This window comes from Excalfactoria chinensis, chromosome 14 (genome assembly GCF_039878825.1).
Source record: "Excalfactoria chinensis isolate bCotChi1 chromosome 14, bCotChi1.hap2, whole genome shotgun sequence".
NCBI lineage: Eukaryota > Metazoa > Chordata > Aves > Galliformes > Phasianidae > Excalfactoria > Excalfactoria chinensis.
Window position 1 is genome coordinate 10,806,577 of NC_092838.1, and position 27,872 is coordinate 10,834,448.

The window sequence follows — 27,872 nt, forward strand, 5'->3', positions numbered from 1 at the left end:
CCTTGTCCTGGCTGTAGGAGCACCCAGCACTGCTCTGCCTCTGCTACATGAGCACATGGGCAGAATCCCACTGGGTAGATGAAGACCAAGAGCAAACACAGCAGAAAATGCCACCATCTGCCTGGCCAGGCGGATCCCAGAGCAGGTCCAAGAAACACATCAGTGCCTTCAGACGACCTTAAACAATCACTTCTCAAGTTTCCCTCTAGTCAACAACTTATTTCCCCTCTCCATTCCAAGCAACAAGCAGGGTTAGTTCAATCCAAGCAGGCAACAGAGGATGAGAACCCAGCAACAGCCCCTACCTGTATGTGCGTCCTTCCCTTCTCACCACGCAGCCAGGAGCACGCTGCTCTCCCTTGGTACCTCTCCAGCATCCTGCGTTGAAGGTAGATTTATGCACTGATCATGGTTGGAGCTGTTGATATAAGAGTGCAGAGAAAAAAGGTTTTACTGGGAAGTTTTAGGGCTACTTCTCTTCCAGCTTTGTGCAATCATGAGGTTGGTAATATTTTAAGCCCCTTTTTTTCTAGGATCATCCAAGTGTTTGGTTCAAAGCTTTAAAAATAAATTGCAGATCTTCTTTAATCTACTATGCATGAGATAGTCAAAATCATTGCATGGCCTAAGTGGATATATTTGGAGGGACCCAGGGCTGAGCCTTTCCCAGTCAAACTGGGAGTCGGAGGGATGAAACTCATTTGCAAACAGCGTTCTGTGCTTAACGCCTTGACCACAAGGGAAGAGGGGGGCATCGGCTATTTGTCATTCCTTGTGAGAAATTGGCCAACTGGGTTCAATAGTACAAAATCGTATCCATTAAAATCAAGCAGAATCTGCAGCGGATCCATTTCCTCCTGTGCCTGAGCAATGTCCCGTGATAGCAGTGAAAGCTCAGCAAGCTGCTGGGACATCGGCGACAAACAGGGCCCCAAAACTTCACCCAAAAGCTTTTAATTTCTGAGCACCACATACATTTCTCAGGCTCAACACGAGCCACTTCTTCCTTATGCAGTTTGAACAGCCTCTCCCTTTTACACCACAAATGCCTTTCCCTGCGAGGACGGGGCTCTGACACCTACAGCACTGCGCCCACCCAGCACCCATCAGCTCATGTACACAATGAGAAGCCAAGGAGCTTACATAATGCAACTCTTCGTGTTTACTGCATTATTACAGTGGTTGAATCTGCTGATTAATTCCTATTTTTCTTGCCATCTCTCCCCAGCATCCCTTTCTCTTTCTGCCCTGATATCTGCATATGGAGCCATTTATCTGTACTGCTGCTGTAACAGCGAGCAGGGCCACAGTTCTCATCTCTCCTCCCTTTCGAATTTAATCTCGCAGACCTCAATCTTTGTGATACTGCTATTATTCTGTCTGTATCTGATCTAACGGGAACAAGCCTTTTTTTTTTTTTTTAAGGCAAAAAAAAAGAAAATGGAAAAACCTAATCCAAGCAAAAGATAATGATGAGTGTGGCACTAATGATCCTTGGCACATCTCCTCGCAATGAATCCGGTGCTAAAACAGAGGCTGCTTGTTTGCCTTCTCTCTACAGAACTGCAGGACCGACCCCTCGTGCTCAGGATGCTCCCACCAATGAGCAGTGCTGCCTCGGTCTCCTGGGGGATGCAATGCGCTGCCAACCATCTCTGCAGCCCTTCTCAGTGTCTTAACTTATTTACCCAAATAGTGGAAAAACAACTCAAATGGAGCCAGACACTCTCCAACAACACGACTGCAACTGGTTTCTTTAGTTTAGTTCCCCCGCCAGCTAGGGAAGTAGCTTGGTCCTGGTGGTTATTAATTGAAAAGGAGGGAAGATTAAGTAAAGTCGAAGGGAGATTTACTGTAACATGAACAATAAAGTGCTTTTCATCACTGTTCCTTGCAGCTCTGTTTCCTCAAGGCTCCCACCGGCTTAGAACACCCCTAAAGCAACACACCACATTGCTCTGCATGCACCGAGCCCACCCACCAGAAAGAAGGGACCTGGCAAACCCCTCTCCTCCCTTCTCCAGCACCAAACATCTGGAGGTCCTGTGAGCAGTGAGCACACCCTCCTTCCATAAGGTAGGATGTCCTCTTCTGTTTGCAGGTGACTTTCAGGAAACCTCCAAGAGACACTTGGCTGAAATGACCCCTGAATCACCTCTGCCTGAAGCCCAGAGACCTCCACGCACCTTCCCCTTCCCCCCAGGTACATTAAAAATCAATCACGGTGCCACACTCTGCTGATACAAGAGGGGACTTGGAACTGCTTCAAAGCCACACAGCCCCAGCAAGGCATGGGAAACAGCCCATCTTCTGCACCAGGATTTACTCAGGTGAGACCCGCAGAAACCCTCCTCAACCTTTGCCTGGATCCTCTGACTGAACCCACGGGGCCCAATCTGGGGAACCCCTCATTCACATCAACGTGGAGCTCTGAACTACAGCAGCATGTGGATGAACATGACTGGGGGACCGTGGGCATTTCTTCATCCAGATACAACACGGCATGCATTACATCGATTATTAATGAATGATTAAGCTTTATGAAGAGCATTATGAATTTTAAAGCTTCCAATAATCATGAGCTGTCCCTTGCTTCACCCTGCAAGCCTCGAAGCTGTAATGAAAGCAAATTCCAGCCCTGAGCATCTCTAATGGAGGGTGCTGCGATCCAGAGCCCAGCTCAGGGCCACGGCCTCTTTTTGCCAATGACAAACATCCGATGTCTTCTAATGTGAACGATGCCAGGGATGGCAGAAAAACAGCTCTCGATGATCTATGGCTTTGGGAAGGACTGGCACCAACCTCTCAGCTCTCAAGCACCAAGTTGCCTTCTTGTGTCCGGTGCCGTTCCTATATCAGCACCCCAAAAGCCCAAGTTTGCACAGCAGCTTCCATCACAGCAGGCACTTGTCAGCGATGAGCCATCTCAGCAGCAAGGAAGAGCCCACCTTTCCAGAAATGCTCATTGCCACCCTCCTCCCAAGGAAAATGCAGGTTTTTGCCAGGTATGGCCTGAGGGCAACAGTGGTGAATCACTTCTTTGTATGTTATTTGGCAAAATGAGGGAAAACCAGGTATTTTATGGAGAGACTCACAAAGAATCCATCTTTTGAAAATAGGTTGTTTAGGATACTGTTATTGTTTGGAACACAGAGGAAGGACCAAGAGGTCGAAACCCAGAGAGGGATTTGGTGGCAGAGCCTGGAGCACAAATCAGATCCCAGGACCAACAGCCAGAACCAAGACCTCTGTTTAAGGACAGTTTAAACACTGCCCCATTCTCAGGATGAGTATCTGTTTCAACACATATCTCCTCCAACACTGTGCCATGCCAACACTGCAGAGCAAGGTGGCAAGGAGCACAGTTTGCTTACTCAGAGCTTTCCCAAGCCTGCAAAGACCTGGATCCACAGCTGAGTGCTAATTCTCACCCTCTTCCAGCCCAGTTTTTTGCAGCTTTTATACAAATCCAGAATACATTTGAGAGATCAGCACAATGTTTAGTGAGAAAATCGTATGCTACATTTCCGCTTGGCATGACTTTGAAATGGTTAAGCTGTTAAGCCCTGAAAGGGAAGTTTTAAGAATACAGTAGGAAATAAAGAAGCCAAAAAAAAAAAAAAAAAGCCAACAACCAAAAACACACAAAAATAAACCAACGGTGGCAAAATTAGAGCATGACAAAAAGAAGGAACTGTTTTGATAGATCCCTCTTTCCAGAGGAACAGCTCACGCTGGCAGCTGCTCTCCAACATCAGGATCTCTGCAGCAATTGGGTTTCCAAAACAGAAAGGAAAAATACGAAACCGAAAAGGCAGCAGTAGGGCAGAGATGGGGGAGCCCACCTTCACCCAGGCAGCTTGCTCTGCACAGCCATGAGGCAACCATGCAGCCCCTGCTGCTTGGATCCATCCTGAACTTCATTCTGCCTTTGCTCCTGTGAGAAATGACCAAATGACCCATCCAAAAGGCACAGCTCCAATCATAACCACATTATCTTTTTAATCATAAGATGTATCGCAACGAGGTATCAAAACAAGTCCCAGAACCTGCATACGTGGCATCACACTACGGTTGCACCAGAAAGCAGAACGGTGATGAAAGCACTGGCACTTCAGTCTGCCACTTTCAGGCCCACACAACCAGTAGAGACAGACAAGGGCTCTCTTCCTTTCCATCCAGCTTCTCCCGAGTCGCTGTGAAGTGTTTGCTGTTGGAAAGATCTTGGAAGAGAGCTCTTTCCCCTGGGGAAAGGGTGTGGGTCACAGACATCAGGTTAAGGTGCCCACAGTGGCAATGCAGGAGAAAGCCTCGTTTTCCAGTATGTTCACACACCTGTGCAAACCTCTGCAGAAAACAAGCACGCTTGTGAATCCTGATATGGGCATCTCCTATGCAGCTCTGTACACTGACCTACCTTCAGCTGGGAATGAAAAAGATGAATAAACAGCTAAAAAGATCTCCTTGCAACAACGAGAAAGCCTATTGAGCCATCATCTCCAGGGCGCAGATGCTATTCACTGCACCATCCTCATCTCCCCTCTCCTGGAATCACCCTCCTCTACAATCTCAATATTGCAGTTCCTCCAAAGAGTTCTCAAGCTCTCAGGACTGTTTCTAGAAGCAGAGAATCCTACAGCTAAAGCACTGACAAAGCCCCAGGATTTTATTTACATTGCAAAACCAAGGTCACCCCCCATGCACCCCAGTGCTTGGCCCTTCTCTAGTGACAAACAGCATCTCTGCAGCTATCGCTTACTCCTGAATCGCAGCGTGGTTACACACAGGTCAGGGGACAGCACACAGCAACCTGCAGAGCACTCAGCCTGGGAGAGCAGCATGATAAATAATTACTTCATTGCAAGTCAAGGGGCACTACTTCCATTGATAGCATCCACAAAAGGGGGAAGGGAGGGAGGGCCAGTAACAGTGAAGCCCTGCTGGTGGTCAGGAATCACCCAGCCTTCAGTGACAGCGGTACGTGTGGGCTCTGATCTCCCATCAGCCTATTGGGATTTCAGTCTCCCTCGACCCATTTCCAAGTGGGATCATGGAAGGCTGGTGCTGGATCTTTAGGAGATGTCAGGCAGCTCACAGAGTAATGCCTAAACAAGACCAAACCGCCTTCTTCCCTCATCCAAAGTGCCACATTAACAAGTGTTGAGCCTCTCTAAAGCAATTGTAGCTGCTGTGTAAGCACACCCAGTGCAGCCCAGCAAAGCAAACAGCGAAGTGACAGTGAATTGATGTCTGTAGAGGAGGTCTCCTGCCCATGGGCACTGCCCTGCTGGGCGGCCATAAGGACAGCACGGTATGTCCACGTGGGTGACTCTTAGTGCAATACACGACTTTATGGCCAAGGATGCTGAGACGGTGCCGGAGGAAGAAAGGAAACTGCTTTTTCCTTTCCTTTTGATTTGCACACACTTCTGCTAGCGCTGGCTCCTGGACATGTATTTCTCCATGCTCAGCTGCTGCTGAGCATGATAATAGAGAGCACAAACCCAGGCATTCGCTGTCTGTGGGCTCTCCCATAGATCAGCAGCGCAATGAGGAAACGGCTTATTTGCATTGCCGTCATTTGGTATTTGCAGCAGGATGCCAGGAGCAGAGAATGGCCACGGTGAAAGGCGTCTGATTTAACCTTCACTCCGCGCACCTTCCTGCATGCATTACCCATCACGGAGCCCTCCCTACAGCCCTCTGTGCATGCCGGGATGGAAACGAGACTGAAAGCAGCACCAGGGCCAAGGTCACAGCACCCTGCACTGTCCCCAAGGCATGGAAGGTTCCTGTGACTCTGCTCAAGTCACCGTAGCCATAGCAGCTCTTCTGCTCCCCCTTGGCACAGAAGACTGAAGGCCTTGCTGTGGAGCGTGGAAGTCAAATGATTGCATTACCACACGGTCATCATCAGGATGAGAACACACAACCCAACCCAAGCATCCTCCATCAGCTTCAAGGGCACCCACGCACCTCATTCAGGGCACTCATTTGCACTGTTATCATAGCCATGGCCATGAGATAGGTGAAGCCTTTCCCACCCATGTAGTGCTTTGTAGGTGCTTCTGGAATGGAGTATGGGAGAACAACGAGGGATTTCAACCATCTGTGAATTAGAGAAGTGCCTTACATGCTTTAACAAGAAGATAAAGGAGATCTTGCTCAGAATAAGGGCGTTTTTTTTTCTTCATTTTTAACTAAATTGCTTTCCTAATCATTATTACTTTTTGCCACGCTGCACAACGAGGCAATTCCATCACGTTCCCTTGGACATACCGTGGCAGACAGCTTATGCTATCAGTCATAAATCTTGTCCCTTTCAACCTCCATCACATACGAAGAGCAAATTTATTATGATGCATGTCATAACACACCAATGCCTTTCCATTATCATATAACTGGATATCCCCAAGCCTCATAATTTGCAGCATAATAGTAATTTTTAAAGAACTATTGGTAATCAATAGCACTCAGCATCCCTGTCAGGATCATTTGCAAAACAAATAACAACACTGATCTCAAACAACTTTACAGGACGGATATTTAATCCCCATGCACTGCATTATATGATGGATAAGCAAGGAACCCTAGACTATGTATCATGTATTTTCTTGGGTTAAATATCACTTCCATCAACATTGCTACCCACTGGACAAAGCGGCCTGTGTTTCAGCTGAGTAAAGCTGAGGTATTGCCTTACAAAGTCACTGCACCCAGGGCTGAGCCCGGCTGCCTGTGGGTTGGATTCAGTGCACGCTGTTTGCTGTGACCCCAACCTGCCCCCAGCCCCAGCACCACCTGCACAATGAAATCAGATCAGGGGCAGAAGGAGGTGCTGTTTTTAGCCCCTTGTCAATAGAGAGCTCTGGTTTAAATGAGTTACTACCTATAACTCTACAGAAGTGCTAAGAAGCATCATTTAATAAGAGGCTCAGCCATCTGCCTCATTAGCTAACGGACAGACCTTCAGGACGATAAACAGAGGCTCATTTCACTTATTGTCTTTCCTTCTCCTCCAGCATGTACCGCCTGAGGCTGTAATTGGGAAGGTAACTTTGTCCTGACTGCAGTCAATGCATCTCAGGTCCCTCCGCAGCGGGTGTTACCATAGCATCCCACCTTTAAGGGAGTTCTTACATAGAAGAGGAAAACTGCCATCCCATGCTGACCCACTGCAGTTGCTGGCCTGCTGCTGCCCCTCCAGCAAGCCCAAGGCTCCCTCATTCACATCTCTGGAGCCAAATTAGTGAAATGATAGAATCATTAGCATCGGAAAAGACCTTTAAGATCAGCTAGTCCAACCACAAACCCATTACCACTGTGCCCACTAAAGCACATCCCTCAAAGTCAAGAGAGCCACAGAGTGTGTGCTCCAGCAGCACCGCCAGCCATGGAGCCCAAGCCACCTGTTGTGCAGCCGACAGCAGACCAGCACCTGGGATGCATCTTAAAGAAGGCTTTCCAAGGCATATAGTACATATTTAAGTTTTCTACACAGGTTTCTGCCCCCCAGAAACCACACAGCACATCTGCGTCTCACTCCTGGCAGCTCGAGGCACCTTCAGCAACAGCTTCAGCTCCCACTGATGTGGAAAAATTAATGCACTTCCAAGCCTGCATGAGCACAGGTCTGGCACTCACAGCTTTCTTCCCACCGCAGCGATAAGCCCTGAATTGCTCACCACTACAAACCCTGTGCTTTGATGGGGACAGACCAAATTGGGATAAAAAAACACCCCTGGACCTTAACTAAGCACTTTAACCACCGGAGACTGCAGAATCCTATTTAGGGATATCAGAGAAGACTTTCTGCAGAGGGAGCATCTACTCCAACCTGGCCATAGGAAATAAGGAAATTAAATATTTTGGAAGGAAGAAACCCACACAGAACTGCTGGGTTGGCTCCCTTTTAGAGACAACAATATTTTAGGAATGGGATTAACCAGAGGTGAGGGCACACCAGCATTCCATCCCATAGCGTAACACCTTGGCCAGCACCAAACCAGCCCTGGCCTAGTTGACAAACAACCTTCAGAGCACCCAGAAAGGCCACCCAAACCTCACTGCTTGGGGAATCAATTTATTTCTCCGGCCTCAGCAAGCTCCAGGTGTACTGCTGTGTGCTTTTGATGGAGAAAGGTCTCATTCCACCTCCTCAAAGCAAGGAGCATCACTGAAGATATCTGACTGGATCATGGGCATCCTCCACATCCCATGGATGAGCCCTTCTCCACTCAGGTCACCCCAATATCCTCCCCCTGGAGGCCACAGCACAAGGCGGGGAGGGGGAGAAGATCTCAGTCGGATGCGGAAGCCTAAAGATGGAAAAAGCTTACAGCTGTGTACGCATCCATATGCATAAGAGAACAGGCCCTGCTCCAGCACACGCTTGCGTCAATCTGCCGTCACCAAGATTCAGGAGAACATTTAAAATTAAGCCCAAATTTCCTCACACTGCAAAACTGGGGACAAAGAATGGAACTGGGTTTTGTGGTTGGAGCAGAAGCAGGTGTCGGAGGACACAGACCCAGCATCTATGTCCCAAATAACATCACTTCACCTCCAGGCTTCCCAATGAGGCATGGTTCCCCCAGCTGCCAGAAGGGGCTCAAAGGATGTGACCGGTTCTGAAGGCTGTTTTCCCATCCAGGTACCAGAGCTGGAGTGGGTCCCCAAGGAGCTGATCAGAGCCAAACCCACAGAATCAAGTCAGGACTGGGATCGACAGCCAGGATTTGGCCTGCTGAAAATGCAGTCAATGGAACTTCAAAATGAATGGGGTGAAAAGCAAGATCGATACGTAACATACACTTATTTCCCAGCCTAGAATGAGCTAATTAAAATGAAAAGTGTAGTACTCTGCCCACTGCCACAAGTCAGAGTTTCAGTGCAAAAGAGTTGTCCTGAGGGCTACACAATACTGCATTATGGCTGATCTCTTATTAAGATAGAGATCAGACAGGGGGGAAAAAGAAAACAGAATAAGAAGTGGTAATTCTTCATAGGAAGAGGGAAGGCCATGCAGAAAGCATAGCTGCTTGTTTGTTTTTCCCTTCGAGTCAATGTATAATTCAGAGAACTGAGAATTAGTCCACAACTGGAAAGGATTTTAATATAGAAGAGAGCAGTTTTTCTGTAAGACCATTCCTGAAGCTCAAGATCAGCAAACAGACCCACAGAGCAAAAGCAGTAACAAATTCTGAGCCGATTTAGTGGCGACATTCACTCTGTGTGCATCTCTGAGGACGCTGTAAGGACTGCATACGCAGATTCATTTCTCCTCCTTGCCTTACATTCAAAGCTGTTGCACAAACTCCACTGCCTGAATTCTGCCCCTCTGTGAACTGAAACAGCTGTTGAAACGTGACCATTTATTGAAGCTTTGCTTTGACTCCGCCGTGGGAGGTGTTGTCCAGAAGTGATTGCATCGCTCCTGTGCCCACAGCTCAGGGTTTCCCTGTACAGTGTAAATGGGGGACAGCAGACAACCAAGTGGGCACATTTGCTCTGGGGAAGTCGTGCAGTGGGGATGGGCTGAGCTGTCAGGACAGAACACAGCCCCTGTATGTGGGGAGCAGAGCAGGACAGGTTGCATCCACCCCCACACACAGCCGGGGCAAAGCAGCAGGGCCCACCCACACCCAACTCTTTGCACAGCCCAGTATTTTCCTAGCACAGACAGGGTGCCACAGCCTTCAGGGACAGACTGAAACCCAGACAGATAAGAGTTCAACAGCACCATAAAACACAGGAGATTGGTCTGAACTCTTGCACCTCAAGCAGAAGAGGCACTTCCAGAGGCCAGGCAGCAGCCCTCCATCCCCTCAGGCTGCTTGCAGTGCTCACAACTCACTGCTCAGCTCTTCCCAGGGGAAGGCAGCTGGAAGTGACAAGACTGCAGTCACTCCTGCATCCCCAGGAGTCAGTCGGCTCAACAGCAGCACCACATCTGCTATCCCTCAGGTCCTGAGATGCCCCATCCCTTCCCCTTTCTACACCTGCCTGCAGCTTTTGCACCTCCTGTGCATTGAGCAGGAGCAGGACAAGCACGGGGTTATGGCTGCTCTTTCTAAACCATACCACAGGGCACAGGGTTTGGGTAGAGCATCAGCTGGTGCTCCTATACCCCAAACTCCTCATGACTCTGAGCAGGGAGATGGAGAAAAACTGCACCTGGGACAGCACCGAAGTCGAGACATTTTTCCTTTGACAATGCTTGGCTGCAGTGACTTTATTTGGATGATATGGCATGATTAATGCTTACAGCTGATGTCCTTTCTTTCATTTTTCCGTAGATTTTGGGGCTGCAGAGTGACATTTGCTCAGTGAACTGTTCTTGGAAAGCTGTGCTCATCTCAGCACAGAGAAGAGATGCACCCGGCGGTCAGCAAACAGGCTGCTACAAGCCGCAGGTGTCAGGAGAGCTGCTTTGAGCAACACAGGGATGCTTACAGCCAGCTCTGCCTGGTAAAGACTGGATGGTGAGAGGATGGCACATTAAACAGCCGATGCTGCAAGGAACGGTGAGAGCTCATCTCATCCAGCGGCAGGAGAGGAGATTGTCACTTACAAACACCACAACCAAGCGCAGGCTGCTGGGTTTTGCCACAAACACGCTGGAAGATTGAGCTCACAGCAGAGATGGGATCCCCAGCTGAGTCTCCGCGGGGCTGAGATCAGCCACAGAGCGCTCGCAGCTGCTCCAACACCAAAAAGCATCCAGAAATCAGATCAATCAATCAGGGAAACAAGACACAGGCAGATGTCTTAATCATAGCGTTCGCTAATGTGAGAAGCTTGGAAGCCCTAATCCTCACCCCCATCTGTAACAGCAGGACGAGAACCATCTCTCTCACCTGGCTGCTGCAAGCCTTCCCTAATCAATCAGCTCATTAATTCATGCAAAGCATCAGGCAGACAGCTTTATACAACACTCATCTTAGCCAGGCAAAATATTTCTCCTTAATTCTTCACCTGTCCACTCCCCCCCATGGGCACAGAGCGGCCATTGGCATCTCCCCTGACCCCAAGCAGCCCCCCCCCGGTCACACAGGATTCCTTGGCCGGAGACACCCCTTCGCAGGGCTCCCTTCAGATTTGATTTTCATCTTGTCATATTTAAGAGCTGTCTGAGGAACGTAACGGTTTTAAATTCACTCACCGCTGCAGTCCATCAATTGAGCGGCGGCTGCGAGCCTCACGAGCGGGCGGTGATGAATGGGGCTTTCGAGATGGCACCGCTCTCCTCCGAGCAGGGAGAGTGTGGGCAGAGGGTGGGGAAGGGAAGCAAAGGGTTTTTTAACGGGAAGAAACAGTGAAGGGGGAGGGAAAAGCCCGACCTGTGCACTTCGAGCTTAGGACAAGTGCCCCTCTGCTGCTGGGAGGTGTGGTGTGGGGAGAGCAGGCTCGTGTTGGCCTCCCTGATCTGCTAGGAGGAAAACACAGCATTCCATGCAAGGAGTAATCCCCCTGCTTGGAGCATCCCTAAGTTACATCCCGAGGCCTGATCCTGCCCCACACGCTGCTCAGCTTTGCACCTGGGTCCCTTTTTCTGCCTCTTCCTCTAATGACGGGGCCGGGTCAGCGCCGTGCAGCTTGTGAGCATGGAACTATTCATAGCAGAGAGCAGAACCAGAGAGGCTGCGGCTCGTGGTGTGAGCATGCAGCTGTGCGCTACCCGGCTCAAAGCAGAGGGGAAAGAATCAACTGAAATCCACAAAACAAGCAAAAATAAAAATAAGAGGCAGCAAAAGCAAATTGATGATGTTGCTCCAATTTGAGCAAACACTAATTAAGAACGCGTAATCGAATTAATGCATTATTTAGAAGCCCCGGCGAATCCTGAGCAGGGTTATAAACACGTTGTAGGACTCTTTTGACATCACAGACATCTCACGCCTCACTACTTGCCATTTGTTTTCACGCCACCAGAATCTCCAGATTGATGTCCTTGTCACTCACCGCTGTTCGCTGTTCATCCCGTATCGCTGTCACCTCTCCTCGGCCCTACACACCCATGAGCTCTGTTTGGGGCAGCGATGGTTGTGCGATAAGTCACAGCCACAGAATGGATGAGTTCAGCCCTCCAGCTGCTTCCCCGACAGCCACTGCAAACAGGGAAGCAGCACCCAGGGAGAGGCAGCCCCAACCCGATAGGCTGTGCAGACATCCGTGCCCATGGCAGGTGCTGGGATGCAGCCTCATAGAGCTGCCCCAGCCCTGGGTACAGTGGGCATTTAGCAAGAGGCATTACATGCATCACCTTCCCTCCCCCCAAGCCCTCACAGCTCACTAACCTTGGGTTCCCAATGGGAACTACAGACCAAGCCAAAGGAAAGAAATGGCTTAAGATGTTTGCAAGGAAGGAATGTGAAAATACGGTGGGCATATCTGAGTTCTCACACATCGCACCAAGGAAGGGAGAAGCAGCAGCATTAAAGTGCCTCACGGTTGGGTATGAGCGTATATCGGAGCAAAACACGCACGCTGTTTATAAAGCACATTGGAAGACTTCTCCCTAAGAGATACCATATAAAGTGTAGAATTTTATTATCTCCGCCTGTCCATTGCACAAAGATATACACGGAAACTAGTTGCCAAATCTGCCTGCAGTTTAACTCCATTAAATCCAATGAATGGGCTTGGCCCACAAAAAAACTCTGCACTCACTGTAATAAAGTTAAAAGCTGATCGCAGCTGATACAGGAAAACACGTACATTTCCATACACTTATTCCTGCTGATTTAAAAATACGAGCAAGCTTCAGAGAATGCCCTTGCCCAGCTCCTGAAGAAACGCTGTAATGAGTGAGGAAATATATATATATATATATATATATGAGATTTCCTCTCCAGTCTGTTTGGTTTTAAATGCACACAGCTTTCTGCTGTCAGAACTTCACCAACTCCATTCCCACCTCCCAGCCTCTTCCTGTGACCCTGCAGCTCCCTGCCATGGGCTGACCCTTCCCTCAAGGGGCCACCTCCTCCAGACCCCTCTGCCCCAGCATGTGAGCTAAGAGGAGCCATCACCCAGAGGGCCCCTTTCCCAAATAATTCTTAGTATTTATTCCTATTACAAGGGTGCCTCCGGGACCCACGGGTCGTACATATATTCACCGCTTCAGTAGCCAAGCTGCACCCAGCGCATTATTGTGTGTTCTTTCTTAATGCAACCAACGCTGTCCTAAGGGTGTACAGGATATGGGGTCTCTGCTGCAGCCCCTTCACCTGGAGGCCCCCATAGCACTCCTGCTGCCATACCTCTGCCTCCTTCCTCACCTGCAGTGTGGGGCCATGCATAGCCCCATAGGCATCCCACCGAGCCCCATCCCGATCCTCTCCCCTCCACCAGTCTCCTCCACTCTGCACCAGTGCTGCCTTGGTATCGCACCCTCTCAACCTCTTCCCAGACCATACAACCAGAACACCAAAGAAAATAACAAATAATAACACTCAAACCCATTGCTTCCCCCACGACCTCACTCAAAACACCACTCGTGGACCCCCGACAGCTCAGCCCACCTGCACCCAGCTGCCAGCATCCTCCCCTCCTGCAGCAGCTCTCTGTGAGTCCCTCTGCTCCCGGCGCCCTTTGCTGAGTAATCCCAGGCTGTCACCACACTTGGGGGGAATGCCAGTTTGCAGCTGAGTGCTGGCAGTTGAGGTCTGCAGGTGCTGCTGAGTTCCTGTACTTCTCCTGACAGCCCCACCACCGAATCCTAAGGGATGGCTGCATCCAGAGGGACACGGGGCTTAGCTGACACGGAAAATAAGCACAGAGAAATACTCCCTGAGATTTCCCAATGGGGGACGAGCCCTTGCAAATGGGCAGCGGGCTCTCCCTGGGCACAGTCCCATCCCAATCCCAGCAGCCCTGATCTCAGCATCACGGCTGAAGCTCAGCTCTGACCGCTCCGAAGCACCGACCGCATCTTTCTGTTTGCTCACGCCGTGCAATCGTATATTTAGCATAGGATGGGAGAACTGAAACAAATAATAATAACCCTTGTACCTTGACCAAGCCAAAAGCCTGACCTTTCACAGACAGGTAAGCGGTCCCAGTGAGAGGATGGATCTGGTGTTTTCTGATCATCAAACAGGAAAGCATTAGCCAGACTGGGAGAACAGGCTCTTATCTAGACCTGATTTCTCTCCCCTCCAGGGGATCCTGTAGGATATTTCAGTTCTCTCTCTTGCTGTATGACTCTTCCCTCCCCCAGTTGCATGAAACCAGCCAAATTCACAATCTAATCTGGCTGGGAGTCAAAGGGGAGAAAAATCAAGTCCTAATGCAGTGACTACTTGGAATGGGGAATTGAAGCCAATCAGAAAGGCATTATTGATCGCTGTTCAGTGCACCTCGGCTGGGAGGGAAAGCTGTGGGAGCTGCAGAGCCACCCTCCGGGCCTGCGGTGCTGATGGGCTGGGAGCCCTGAGCCGCTGCGGTGTGCAAACACCTCCGGCACGTATCGCCCTGCTGTAGGGTGGCTGCTCCAACAAACTGTGCGGGTGTGCACGGCGAGCGTTGCAAGCGTTGAAGGGGCAGATGTGTGCAAGAGGCAAAGCTGCAGGGGGTGGAAGCGTGCACGGTGTGAGCGTGCATGTGCAAAGTTGTCCCCCGGCCGTGCACCTGCGCTGTCCCTGCAGCATACAGGGAGAAAGCAGCGGAGAACAGGGGCGGGCAGCAGGGGCCGGACTCGGCTCTGGGCTTCCTGGGTGAAATCCCGGAGCTTCGGCCCGCGGCACCGCTGGCTCCACGCACCTTACGTAACAGAGCAGGGATGTGGTGGGGAGGGGAGACCGAGAGCGAGGAGCTCCGTATAGCATCCCCTCTAAAGCAAACGGGTCCGGAGCTGGACGTCCCCCTGGAGGGGTGGATGGAGGCGGTCGATACATCGCTGCGGAGTGTGCAGGGCCCGGCTCCGAGCAGCCCCACGGTTCCCCACGGTGCGGTCCGGGACAACTGCGGCCGCCGTCGCGTGTCCCCATAGGGTGCTGCGGCCGTCCCGAGCCCGGAGGGGGCTGCCCCGGGGAAGGGGCTCAGCCGCGGAGCCCCACCACCCCAGGAGCCTCAGGACGCGGGACGACAGCGCTGGGAAGTTTGAGGAATGCCACATTTTAGAGGGAAGCAAGAAAGAAAATACCCCATCGAGCCCTAAAACCCCCGTGGGGTCCCGGTGGCTCCTGCCGCCCCCTCGGACTGAGACCCCCAGCCTGCCGAGCACCACAGAGTCGCGCGGCTGCCGGCTTCTCCTTACCTGCCGGCATCACGTCTGCTGCTACCCTGCTCCGGCTCTTCCTCTCCTCCTTCCTCCTCCTCCTCCTCTCTCCCTCTCCCTGCTGCTTGGGGCTCTTTATGGAGATTCATTCATTCATGCCTTCCCATCGGTCCCTCAGCGTTTCCCTGCCTCCCGGAGGCAGAGCGTGTGACGCCTCGCCCCTTTCCAGCCACTTTGTGCTGTCACAGAGCGGCGCTGCCCCAACCACGGGGGGCGCCCGGGCCGGGACACGCGTGGGCAACCCAGGTCGTGGGAGCGTCCCCCAGCGCGGGGTGGGGATGAGGGGGCGTGGGCACGGCACCGACCCGCTTTGGGGGACGCGAGCTCTCTCCGGTGCCCATCAGCGAGGCGTCGGGGGGCCCGCGGGACTCTCCACGCTGCCCAACCCGCACCGCGCCGCTGTCTGTCGCCGCGGAGGAGGAGTGGGAGAGGGTGGGCTGTACCCCCGGGACCCCCTCATCTTCTCCGCGTCCCCCTTCTCGCCCCAACCCGTTCGGCACCGCACTCTACATCCCCGCTTACATCTGTACCCGCCGCACACCGATCCACGCGGAGCACGAAGAGCTGACTCAAGCCCGGAGCGGAGCGGCTGAACCACGCCGGAGGGGAGAGAGGGATGAGGGGCGAGCATTTGCTCCCCCGGGGTCACCCCTCTGCCCTGCGGGGTACACCGTGCAAAGCTTCCCCCCTCCCCAGCGCTTCTCTCCCATTGCGCTTCAGAGGCGTTGAGGAGCCGTTCCTTCCCGTTCCCCCCCCGCAGCATCCTGCTGCCCACTGCCCCCCGCTGCCTGCACACCACGGCTGGGGAGATGCCGGGGGTGATTTAGGTGCTAAACTTCAGGCGAATCGCCTCCTCTCTGCACACGCACTGCCTTTATTTCCAGCCAGGCAGAGAGGACGGATCTGCTCGTGTTTCTGGTTTTCCCTCTGAAGACATCATGGGAAATACGAAGGCAGCGCTGGGATCTGGGCGCCGCCGGAGCGACAAACCATTAATGTGGGGTAAAACCGCCCCAAAAGCTCCACGAAGGGCCTCGCCCGCCCCCCTCCGAGCAGCGCCCTTTTCCACGGGCGGTGCCGTCCCCCTGTTGGAAACGCTGCCATCCATTTCTATTAACGATCGCTGTATTCACCACTGCAAACTTCTAAATATTTAATACCGTGCGAAGCGGCAGCGGCACGCACGGAGCTGACGGCAGGAGGCTGAGCGGAGTGCGGGGCTGCCCTGCCTCGGTGGTGCCTGTTGATATCGGCTTCTCCCTCCGCTGGGCTTTCCCAGGGGCTGCAAACCGCAATGTGGTGCGGGCAGCGCCGCTGCCCCCCCCGACCCCCACCTTCCCCCCGAGTGCCCGGACGGGGCTGTGCGAGGAGAAGGGGGTTTCTCGCTGGAGGAGCAGAGGGGCGGCCTCGACGGGTGGGTGCGTTCCCAGCCCTGCATCGCCTTCCCCGCCCCTCAGAGCCCGCAAGGGGTTGGGGACTCCCACCACAGTCCTCGCATCCCCGGCCCCAAGGACTCAGGGCGGGGCCCTGGTGGGGTGGGGAGGAAAGAAAGTTCTCTGGGGATCCCCCGGCACGCCGCCCCGCAGGCTCCCGGTCCTTATGTGCTCTTCATTAAAATGCAATCAAGAAATTTCTTTGGCAACTCCGGCTGCCGTTCGGCTCGGCTCTGCCGACTGGCGAGTGCCCCCGTCCTTTGGGCTTCGCCTGAATTTGGAAACTGAGACGGAACTTTACTGCAACATCTGTCATTATAATTAAAACTGCTCCACATCCACCGGGCCGGAGCACGTTCCCGATCCTCCCATCTTTTCCTTTATTTCTTGGTTTTTTTTTCGTCTCAAACGAGAGACATCGACTCAAACTCACACCCGCTGCCCGAGCCGCACCGCGATGGGGCCGGGCGGGGACGCGGGGCCGGGAGCAGCCCAGGATGCACGCGGTCCCCCCCCGCCACCCCCCACCCCATCCACCCCATCCAATCACCACCGCCCCCTTCCACTAATTTTCTTTAATTAAATCTCGATGTGCGGCGCGTTTCTGGAGGACGGAAATAGCCGCTGAAGGAAAAGAGCATGTGGGGAGGCAGATCAGAACTGCCGGCGTGGGAACGTAGAAGCGCTCGGCGGGGCCGGGGGGGGATACAGAGCCGGTCAGCGGCCCTCCCGCAACTCCCACCCAGCTCACCCCGGGGAATGGGGTCACCTGGGGGGTTCGACTTCCCGCAGGTACCGCTTGCAGCGGGGACACCCCGGGCCGCTCCCACAGCGCTGGGGTGACCCCAAGGTGGGGTACCCCTAAGGGGGGGGGGAGGAGAGAAGGGCACACGGCGGGGCTCCCCAGCGTTCTCCCGGCTCGACCTCTCCCCGCTACGCTGGGGGTACGGGGGATCAAAAGAGGCTTCAGCCAAACCCGGGAACCTCCCGATCGCGGCGGGGAGGGCTCTCCGCTCCCAGCCCCGAAGCATCGCTCGCCCGAGTCCCAGCCCCGAATCGCAGCGGCGAAAAGTTTGGCGACACGGAGCGGCCACCGGGGGCTCCGCGGACACCCGCGGCTCTGCGGGCGGCGGGGCGGGGCAGGGGCGGGGGGCTCGGCCCGAACCGGGGCCGGGGGGTTGAGGGGTGACGGTTGAAGGGGTACCTACCTGCTCCGGCGGCGGTCGGCGACGTGCGCAGCCCCGAGGTGCGGTGAGGGGCGGCGGGTGCACCCGCGGCTGCGGCTCCCCGCGCCCCTCCAGGCGGGCGGGCCGGGAGCGGGAGGTGGGCAGGGAAACGCAGCCGGAGCCGAGCAAATCCCAGCGCTGGAGTCGGCCTCCGAGAAGAGCAGGGCTGCAGCTCCTCACTGCGTCAGGCGGAGAGCCCTGCCCGTGCAGGCGGCGCCGGGCAGCACTGCCAGGCCCGGGGGGCTCCTAGCGGCTCGGCGCGGACCCGCCAGGCACGGCTCGGTTCGGCTCGGCGGGGACCCAAACGAGGAGCGCGAGGCGGAGCAGTTCGGTTCGGCCTAGCGCGGTCCGGTCCGGTTTGGTTCGGTATGCTGCGGCTCGGTGTGGTTCGGTTCGGTTCAGGGCAGTGCACCTGGGCTCAGTGCGACTCGAGTCGGTGCTGCCGGGCGGTCACCACATGGAGCAATAAGCGGCTTGGCAGGGAGAGCTGGGCTGGCAGCGGGGGGAGCAGAGGGCTGCGTGTGTGAGATGGAGGCGAGTGTGTGTGTGTGTGTGTGTGCAGGCTGGGATATCTGCGTGTAGGTGTGACAGTAAGACCTGTGGGTGCATGAGCAGCAGCCCGTGTGTCTGTAAGCACACGTGTGAACATGTCCGTGTGTGCTCACAGTGTGTGGCAGCTGCCCTTTGCACCAATCCTGACCCTCTGTGGGTCGGAGTTGCTTCAGCTGAGCCTAATCAGGTGGGGGGCAGCAGGGGATATGCAGGCTGGGGCAGCAGTGAGGCTGCAGCAAAACACCTGCTCACATCTCCTGGTGCACTCCAGGTTCCCCTGGCCCTGCTTGTAGCCAGTGTGCCCCATGTTCAGCCCTCCCCATGTGCCACCCTGCCCCAGAGATGGCCATCCTGGCTTCTTCTAATGCTTTTTTAGCAACACAACGTGAAACTTCAGAGTGATTGAAGTGTGCCTGTCCCTGGAACAAAAGTGCTTCTCCCTCTCTCCTAGCACTGTGATTCATGACATCCCAAGGTGTCCCCAAAACCCAGCAAGTCTTTTGTGCAGCCCCGCAGGGACGTGGCAGCGGAGACGGAGAAGGTGGGCGCAGTAAAGAAATGTCACTCCTTTCAGTTTAATAGCAACAACAACAACAGTGCAGCCAAAAACCTGAAGTGTGAAGTAATAGAACTGGGAGACAGCTGGCAAACAGGCAGGCCGTGGCCTCTCTCCAAACAGCAGCTGGCAACCTGGCATGGTACACCACTGTGTTTGGGCACACACCCTGGGGAAGCACTTGCTGAAATGAAGGAGGAAGCTCTGTGTGGTGGAGAGGCTGGGGCAGGAGGAGCATGTCAGCTGCTCAGCAGCCCTGGAGTGGCCTCTGACCTGCTGGGGAGGTTGCAGGGCTTGGTTTCTGTGTGAGCTGGTTGCTCTCGGGTTCTCTTTTCCTTGTCCTTGTTCCCTTCCCTGCTACCAACTGCGCTCATTCTTAAAGCACAGGGGACCCTCTGTCTGTCAATCATAGGATCATAGAATATCTTGGGTTGGAAGGTACCCATAAGGATCATTGAGTCTCTGGAGGAGGAATAACCCATTTCTTACATGCCTCGTGGGCACGTGCCCTGAAGTCAGAGGATCCTCTTGTAATTGCTTGGAATGATTAAATGCGTGGGCAGGGTGCAGCCAGTGAGATGAAATAGGCAGGAGGACACTGTGGGTTCTGGCACCTTCCTGTGAGGATGGAGGTAAGAGGTCCCATCCCTTCTCTGTCTTTGAATGCTTTTGAGCATCACTGAGCCATTCCATCTCCCTTCCTGGCTGCTGGAGGGAGAAGCACCTGCAAAAGACAAGGATGCCACCGATGCTGTGCTCCATTGCAGGTCCTCACCCATGGAGCTTGGCAGAGAGGGATGATTTGCAAAAGGCTCTTTGCATCTCCCAACATGCAGCTCAGCTACCCAGGGCTGATTTGGGAGAGCTACCCCAAATCTCCAGGCTCACCCATGGATCAGGGGTGGGCTTTAAGGCAGCACCATCTTTTGCCAGGCCAAGCAGAGGTGGAACAAGGGCAGGCAATCAAACAATTCACGAACCAAGATAAGCAAAGAAAAGGAGTAAGTGTAGGTACTTCTAAACAGGCCGCTCCAATTTGTCTGGGAGGAAGTGACACCAGCCCAGCCTCTAGCCCTATATTTAGTAAAAAATCCAAACCAGACATTGATAATGTTATTAAAGACAGGAAGGAGTAAAAGATGTAGCCTTGCTCAGATGCTGTGATAAAGGTGTCTGGGGTCAGGACAGACATGCTGGCTGTTCCCCTGTACCAGCAGAAGACTGACACAGCAGGTTTGAGAAGCCCTAACCCAGTTCAGCCAGCAGTAAAGGAGGGAGAAGGTGGTTAATAAAGGATTGGCTGCTTCTCCCGGTGACGAGGAGGAGGCATAGGAGCAGAGCTGCACTGCTGCCTTTTGTAGCATCACCTGCAAGGGAAATGCTGGCCAACAGCAGACTGGGCAGCGCTCCATTTGTCTGTGCAGAATAGGAAGGATTCAGTTAGAGAAGGACATCAGTGCATCTGAACACTGTGACCTTGGGCAAGCGAGCTCCCTTACAAACCACAAGTACCCGAACTCTCCCTGTGAGCCCCATTACAGCGTGGACCCATTATGAGTGCCAACCTCCATGCTCCCATCCAGAATGGGCCATAAGTGAGATTGAAGCTCCCTGTGGGATGACCAGCACCCCTTTCCCACCACATCCCTGCAGCAGTTGGTATCTCCAACCCAGGTGGGATGAGCAGAGCTGGATTTCCATCCCATTGCTGTGCAGAGGAGCTGCCATGCAGTTCTACCATGTACCGGTGCAGCTCTGGGTGACTTACCATCCCAGGGAGAATTTTTTTTGCAGGCTGAGATGTTTTTTAAGCTGTTGTTGTCAAATCCCATCTAAAAATCATCAGACTAATTAGAAAACAAAAAATGACATTTTACGGGCTGTTAGTGCTGTAAGTAGAGGAAGGCCTTCTGGTATTTAAGGAACGCTTGGAAAACAACACTGATATTTACATCTGGGAAAGAGTTAGCAGGCTCGGGCAGAAGCTGTATTTCAGAACATTTGTGTTTAACGTACTCAGCCTTGGCCATGACAAATATTACTGCACATCATTACCCTGATTTTTCAGGGTGTTAATATCTCATCCATTGCAAACTGTGGCTGCTGTAGACTTGGCAGCTCGGATGCGTTTTTATGGATTCCCGTTTGTTCTGATTTCCATTTTTGTCTTTGAAACTTTGGAAAAGTCAGTTTGACGTCAGTGAAAGGTACCACCAGTGAGGATGGGGGGCTTCTGGCAGCTCACGGCTCAGGAGGAAAGCACCCTGCTCCACTAATGCTTTCTGCATTGCCCTGCATCCCCACAGCTCATAACAGATTCCATACCTGCAGCTCTGGATTCAGTGCAGCAAAGGCTGGGTGTCCTCCTAGGATCTGCATCCCACCAGCACTGAATCTGTGATGGTTTCTTTTGGGCTCTCTGGCACGTGATGTAGTGCTGACTATATAGCATCTTACACCTGAAGAACTCCAAGCAAGTAAACAGAGGGAATGATCCACAACAAATAACTTATTTAAAGTGTGGTGTGTTTTTTTTTTCCTTTTCCTCCCTCTCGTATATGAATCGTCCATGAAAAGAATGAGAAATGCTCCAGTGTGTGTGTTTGGTGTTACTCACACATCTCCTAGGTGAATAACTCTTGGCTTCTAGACACTATTGATGCAGAGAAAAGATTTCTCTCTGCCTTTTTGGTTTATGCAGAGACCTCAGCACTGACATCGTGACTCTTTGCTTTCATGTGTGGCTGCTCATCTGGGGGCCTCATTTAGGATGCTAAAGGTGTGTCGCTGGTACCCCAGGCTTAGCCTTTTGTGGGATGGTGATGGAGGAAAGCCAGCCCAGGTCTGAAGGGTTTCACAGCAAAAAGCATTCCTTTGTTGCTGTGCCTCCAGTTCTCCTACGCTCCTGGTGACCCTTTGCTCAAGGAGTTTTGCCTTGTCATGCATAAGGGACCTCATCTATCCCTTAAAAGGCAGAGCTGGTTCAAACTCATCAGTGGCTTCGGCCAAACCAAGAGATGCTGCTCCAGGGCTGTCAACTGAGATGAAGCTACTTGGCTTTGCCAGAGCCATCCCTGAAGACAAACCCTAGCAAGAAAGGTTGACAAGGAGCACACGCCTGCCCTGGGGACACGTAGATGCAGCATGACTTTCTTTTTATTTACAGAGCATCGGATTGCACGCTCCCCAAGAGCTCTGATTCATCCTTCCCCAGTACTAGAACAAATACTCTCAAATCAGTCTACAGCATGGGGACAGGCTTTAGCCAGTGCTTTGAAAGAGAGCAGGTAAACTCGTTACCCTCACTTTGCATAGCAAAAAATGATATGCATAAAGCTGCACAGAACAGCCCTGCAAAGCTCAAAGGAAACAAATGGGCAACTTGCACGTTGAATTTCAATGGAACTTTGTGCCGCCAGGATAATAGCCAGTGAGACAGTGAAATATTGCATAGAGAGACACTGGGCAGTAAAAACAAGTTGCTAATGCGGTGGAATATCCCATAATATTGCTTGGGGGAATATCGCAGGGCACAGCGTAGGGGTATGTGGAGCACCCAGAGGGATAACAGCCATTCTGTGCTGTGTGCTTGGGCTTCACTTGAGTCCCAGCCCCAAAAGCCCTTCATTTCTAACAGCTAAAACCCCCCTACAGCTGGCTCCCACCTGCATCACATACCCCCTCTCCTATTCCAGGCAGTCAGTCCTCACCCCACCCAGCCTCAGCTGTCCCTAACTGCTGACCAAGGAAAATCATCCACAGATGGAGGAGGATGGCACATATTTGGATAACTCACCTGAGGCTGGAGCAGAGCGAATGAGCATCCCTTAAATTAAAGGGCTTAAATGGCATCTTTCCCCCTAACTAAATTCACTGCAATAGCTACGGCAAAGTAGACTTAGGGGAGGAGGAAGGAGAAGGGAGAAAGGCAATGTGGGGAGAACTGGTGATGCTCTGATGTAATGTGGGGGTGTGGGATCGCCATCACGTTCATCCACAATTCCCTGAGGCACCCTCAGCTTTTATAGGCTGCTGATGGCGGCTGCAGTAAATGAAAGGACACCTTTGAGTGAGCACTCATGTATTAAACAGCTCATAGTTTGTCCCCATGCAAAATAATCATGTCTGCCTTTCAAGGCTGTGCAATTCCACGGCAGACACAGGGTGCTAAATCCAGAATGGGAGAGACCATGCCAGAATCTCTGAGCTGCATTTTCAAGACGTCTATAGAAGTCATAGCCCAGGGGAATGGTCTGATTGCCTCTGGGAGACTGACTGTGTTAGGGTCACTTGTGTGTCAGAGAAGGGAGAAGGGGAAAAGGCAGAGAACTGCCTTAGTGTGTGGGTGAGACAACAAGGCAGGATAAGTTAAGGCACAGCTGTTGGTATTTAAACTTCTCTGGCTCCGAAATCTGTAAGCTGGGTGAAGCTTACAAACTGGAAATCCGGCCGTGAATCCAGATATCCACCTTACCAAATTGAGGATTAATGACATCATCTCAGTTCCTCCCTTATTTGAAGGCTGGAAAGAGCGAGAGGCAAACACGAATAGTGGGGAGGCGGCTCAGTGATGAGTCACTCGGTGCTGCTCCTTCCCCCATATCCCCGCAGCAGGGAGCCCCATTCTGTTGCCCTGGATGGCCCTGGGCTGGCTGAGCACAGCCTGTAGAGAGGAACTCGGGACTCAGAGGCTTCAAACTGCAAGAGCATCCTGTGGAGAGACACAGCCACACATTGACAACCACCATCCAAGGTCACGTCATCCCTCCTCTGAGACTCAACCCTCCCTTAGGAAAGGGCAGAACCTGCTGCCTGGGCTGCAAGCAACACCAACAGACCCCAGGGAAAAAGGGGTTTTCTGCTCAGCAAATGGGAGCTGGGAGGATTTCTGCAGCCTCCCTTCCGAATCTTGATTTGCCTTGCTGAATTCAAAGGCAGTGTGGGCTGAAAATGATGTTAGAAGGAAAAAGGAGACGGAAAAGAAAATCACGCTGAGTGTATTGTTCTGGATAAATAAGACATAGGCGTGTTGCTGAAGGTAGCTAAACCCATCCCACAAATGGTTGTCGCCTGCCAGGAGATGTGACAGAAATAATTACTTGGGCTATACATAATTATTGTGCTGCTTTGAGCGGCAGCCTGCCCTTGGCACAGGTAAGGGAGTTTTTGCCTGATATTGGTTAATGACATCAACCATTAGCCCCTTAACGTCCTGACCTGCTAAACAGGCAGGGAAGCAGCGGGCAGAGTCCCAAGGAGTGCTCCCATTGCCATTCCCAACTGTACCAGTGCTCAGGGGAGTAGTGCCCAATGCATGGCTGCTCTGGGGCACTGCTGGGTGCCAACGGTGGGTTGTGGCCCCCAGTGGCCAGGATAGACAGCACAGAGGTGGAGTATGGATGAAAAGTGGACAAAATCACTTATCAATCCCAGGTGGAGGGAGCTCCAAGTCCCTCCCACTTCAGTCCAACTGCTATAAGGGGGCCTCATGCACGGGTCACTTGGGGAATCCTCCTTGGGATAAATGAAATGTTTGTCATTTAATTCTCTCAAAGGAGGAAATGAGTATTACAACCAGCTGTCGAGTGCTCTGCAGCTAAAATACCAACAAACTATGACAGACGCAAGACGGAAAAAGCCTCTGAGGTTTCCTTTTATTGGCTGGGATGTCTCTGTTGTTGTGTTGGTTTTTTTTATCTTATTATCTTTCAAGCTGAACCTACACGAAATGTACAACCAGGAAACTGAATAGCACCACTGGCAAAGGCCGTCCTCTCCCCAGAGAGCTGAGAGTGACAAATACCTGAGAAGACCAATGGCTTTGGCAAGGTGGGATGGAACCAACCCGAGTGTTTGATCTCAGCTCACAGAGCCCACTGAGGCAGAGCTGACAGAGACCCGAACCTCCTGCACCTCCGAGAGGTTTATCTGGCAGTAATCTAACGACTGGGTCACGTGGAGCCGGGTCATAGATTTATAATGGGGTACTTGAAGATCACAGGCTATGGAAATTATTGCTGTGCTGGCTGGAATACATTATGCAAAGCAATGCGTTATCTGGAAGCCTGCACCGCACGCACACGCGCGCACACTTCGGTGATCTATCTATCGCTCCCCATGCAGATGTTCTGCTGCAAAGACGTTCTAATTAATATATTGAAAATACATTTCCTGCCTTGTCTGCACCGGGGATGAGCAGGGAAACAACACTGAGTGGGGAAAAAGCCCCCACCATGGAAGGAGTGATAAAGAGAAAGGCAGGGACTTAAAAGCTGTTGGAAACAAATGGGGTGTGAACTGGGGCCCAGCTCATGCTTTGAGGGTGTGGTGGGGCTGATGCTGGTGCTGCTCTCCTGAGGGAACCACAGGGCCATAGCAGCAGCTGCAGATCCTCAGTTCTCCTGCTGTCCCCCTGCCAGGATAGCCCTTCTCTCCCTCCACCCATTCAGCAGTTGGACTCCAGGATCCTTATGGGTCCCTCACCCATGACACTCTCCCATACAGAGCCACAACATCTGCTCCATGAGGTGCAGCCCATGAGCTATTCCCCCCTGTGAGGCTGTGGGCATTAAAGCTGGCATCATCCATCCCATCACAAAGGGACAGCTTACATCACCCCCCTGAGTAGCTGCAGAGACCCACAAAAGAATGGGATGGAGATGAGCAAGGCACAGACCCAACAGTGGGACACAGCCGGGCTCCTCCATCCTGATCCATAGGGACAGTGAGAACCAGAACCCCCCAGTGAACATTATTAGCCATGGGGGCTTCTAGCTTCACATAGGGAAAAACCCAGATCAATCCTCCAGAGAAGAGATGTGAAATTAGCCTTGCCAGCTGCGGAGTGCTTTTAAATTGCAGCAGAAGTGGTTGAGAGATAGCTCTGCTCTCTGCAGGAACTTCTCCCCATCCTTGGGATTTAAGCCTGTTAATAGTGGAGTATGATGATATTATCTGTTTGTATTGCACTTTTTATCACAGACGGCTCCCAGGGTGATTTGCTATCATGCCCTTTGAGAGCTACTGAAACATAGGAGCTGCAGGAAGCAGCAGTGATGAAGCCACCATCTCGGTAGTAGCAGAGCAGGAGGAATGGAGCCTTTTGCTGGGTGGGAAACACTGCACTCCTCAGCTTCCAGCTGCTTCCCAGAAGCTTTGGTGCTGCCATCCATTCTCCAGCTCCCAGCCTGGAACAAGGTAGGTTAACGGGGCACAGAGCTCCAGTGGGAAGGAGGGGCTCTTTGTGTTTGAGCAACAACTGATGGAAGAGCCCACACTCCGCAGGCATGAAGTTCAACCCCCAAGTAACCCCTCCAGAGACCTTGGGTCTGCAGAAGGAGTTCAGGCCACCCCAGGGAGCATCCCATGGTTTGCCAGGCAGCGTGGGGATGAGTGCAGCTGGTGTGTGCGGCTGTCCATGCCAGGAGGACCAGCACCAGCAGTGACAGCATCTGCAGGCACCACCTGGACACCGAGCTGGGGGTGCACTGAGCATCACCGAGCGATGCACATGGGCAGGACGAGCATTTGTGTGCTCTCCTTCCAGCCAGGATGGACGATGGGCAGAAACACCTTCCCTAAGAGCTGATGCTGCACCCAGTTTGCTCACCTGGAGCCTGAGCCCGGACCTCCAGGAGCTGTGTGGGAGGAGACAGCTCTGTGCTGTGCAACAAACATCAGCAGAGCTGCAGAGCGCTTCCACTCCCAGCTCCACCACCCCCTGATTGACACCCTGTAATAAAGAGATTTACCACATAATTACTGTGCGTTTGGGATGCGGCACCATTCTTTTTTCTTTTTTTTTTTCCCCTTATTTTAACCTAGTGACAGCTTTAAACAGCAGTTAAAGTATGTGTTTATATTAATGTCATTAGTTATTTTTGTGTATTTAACCGAAAAAGCTTTTCTTCAGAACGATGGCACGGTAAACAACAGCTCAGTTGTCTCCTATAGACATTGCTACCTCTACTTTTGCATGAACTGTTTAAGTGAATGGGAGGGAAGGACCTGAGCCTGGATTGATGTGTGTCTGCCGTGGCTCCACCAGCAAAGATGTTAAGCTGAGCTTAGAACAAATGAGAGAGGGAGCCCGGCAGTGACTGGTGGGAAGAAGCAGTAATAATTGATGGGTTTTATGAAGAAATATTACCTAGAAACTGTATTCCTATTGCAAGGGCCTTCAACACTCAGCAATGTAATGAAGAGAGAAGGAAAAATGGGAAGGAGGGAATTAGAAGAATGAAAATGATCAAATAAACACACATGGTCGTGCGTGCCTTAAGCCAAGATGTCACAGCCGGGTTTGTGTGTTTCTGTAATGAAAGGATGGTCACATATCGTAAACTGATCTGAATGATCCTAGAATCCAAATGAAAATGAGGAGAGGAGAGAAGTGGTGGGAGACAGGGAGTCATGAGGGAAGTGCAGCCACTCCATTGCTGTCATGGGAGCAGCAGAACTCAGCCCTGGGCACAGCCTCCAAATGCCTCCCAGCCCTCAGCTCATGGCACCTTCCTGAAAACCCCATCCCTTTCCCATGCAGATTGCTGGGGCTTTGTACACTCATAGGGGAACACCAAAGAATGGGATCAGCACAGAGCCCTCCATGCCATGGGGTGAGCCTTCCTGAGGTCCTCCTGCTTTGAGCACATCCCTCCCCCTGGCAGTGATGGACACCACGGAGCCGTCCCATGGGCAGTATTCACCCACCATTAACTGCGTCACTCTGGCATTTTTCCTGCTGCTCCATTCCCAGCTGACAGCAGAAATTCACCTTCTCCTTCCTGCCGTGTGTGACCTTGCTGTGCTGCCTCTCTTCAATT

General features: G+C 52.4%; 1 protein-coding gene and 1 long non-coding RNA gene across 5 annotated transcripts in view; one reads left to right on the forward strand and one right to left on the reverse strand.

Moving 5' to 3' along the window:
- ELFN1 (extracellular leucine rich repeat and fibronectin type III domain containing 1) overlaps positions 1 to 18,064 on the reverse strand; it is an 86,370-nt gene extending 68,306 nt beyond the window's left edge. The window contains exons 1-2 of one of the 4 annotated variants that reach the window (XM_072349338.1): positions 17,925 to 18,064; positions 306 to 418 (exon numbers count right to left, since the gene is read on the reverse strand). The gene's annotated coding sequence lies outside the window, so the exon portion shown is untranslated. Of the gene's footprint in view, positions 1 to 305; positions 419 to 13,526; positions 13,602 to 15,262; positions 15,492 to 17,924 lie in introns of those variants that run through there. The other 3 variants (XM_072349337.1, XM_072349339.1, XM_072349340.1) reach the window with 3 other exon arrangements.
- A 104-nt stretch (positions 18,065 to 18,168) lies between these two features.
- Positions 18,169 to 27,335, forward strand: LOC140258739 (uncharacterized). The gene is made up of 4 exons (XR_011905289.1): positions 18,169 to 18,308; positions 18,946 to 19,035; positions 26,032 to 26,247; positions 26,335 to 27,335. It is a non-coding gene; the product is annotated as an uncharacterized lncRNA (long non-coding RNA).
- The last annotated feature ends 537 nt before the right edge of the window (positions 27,336 to 27,872 follow it).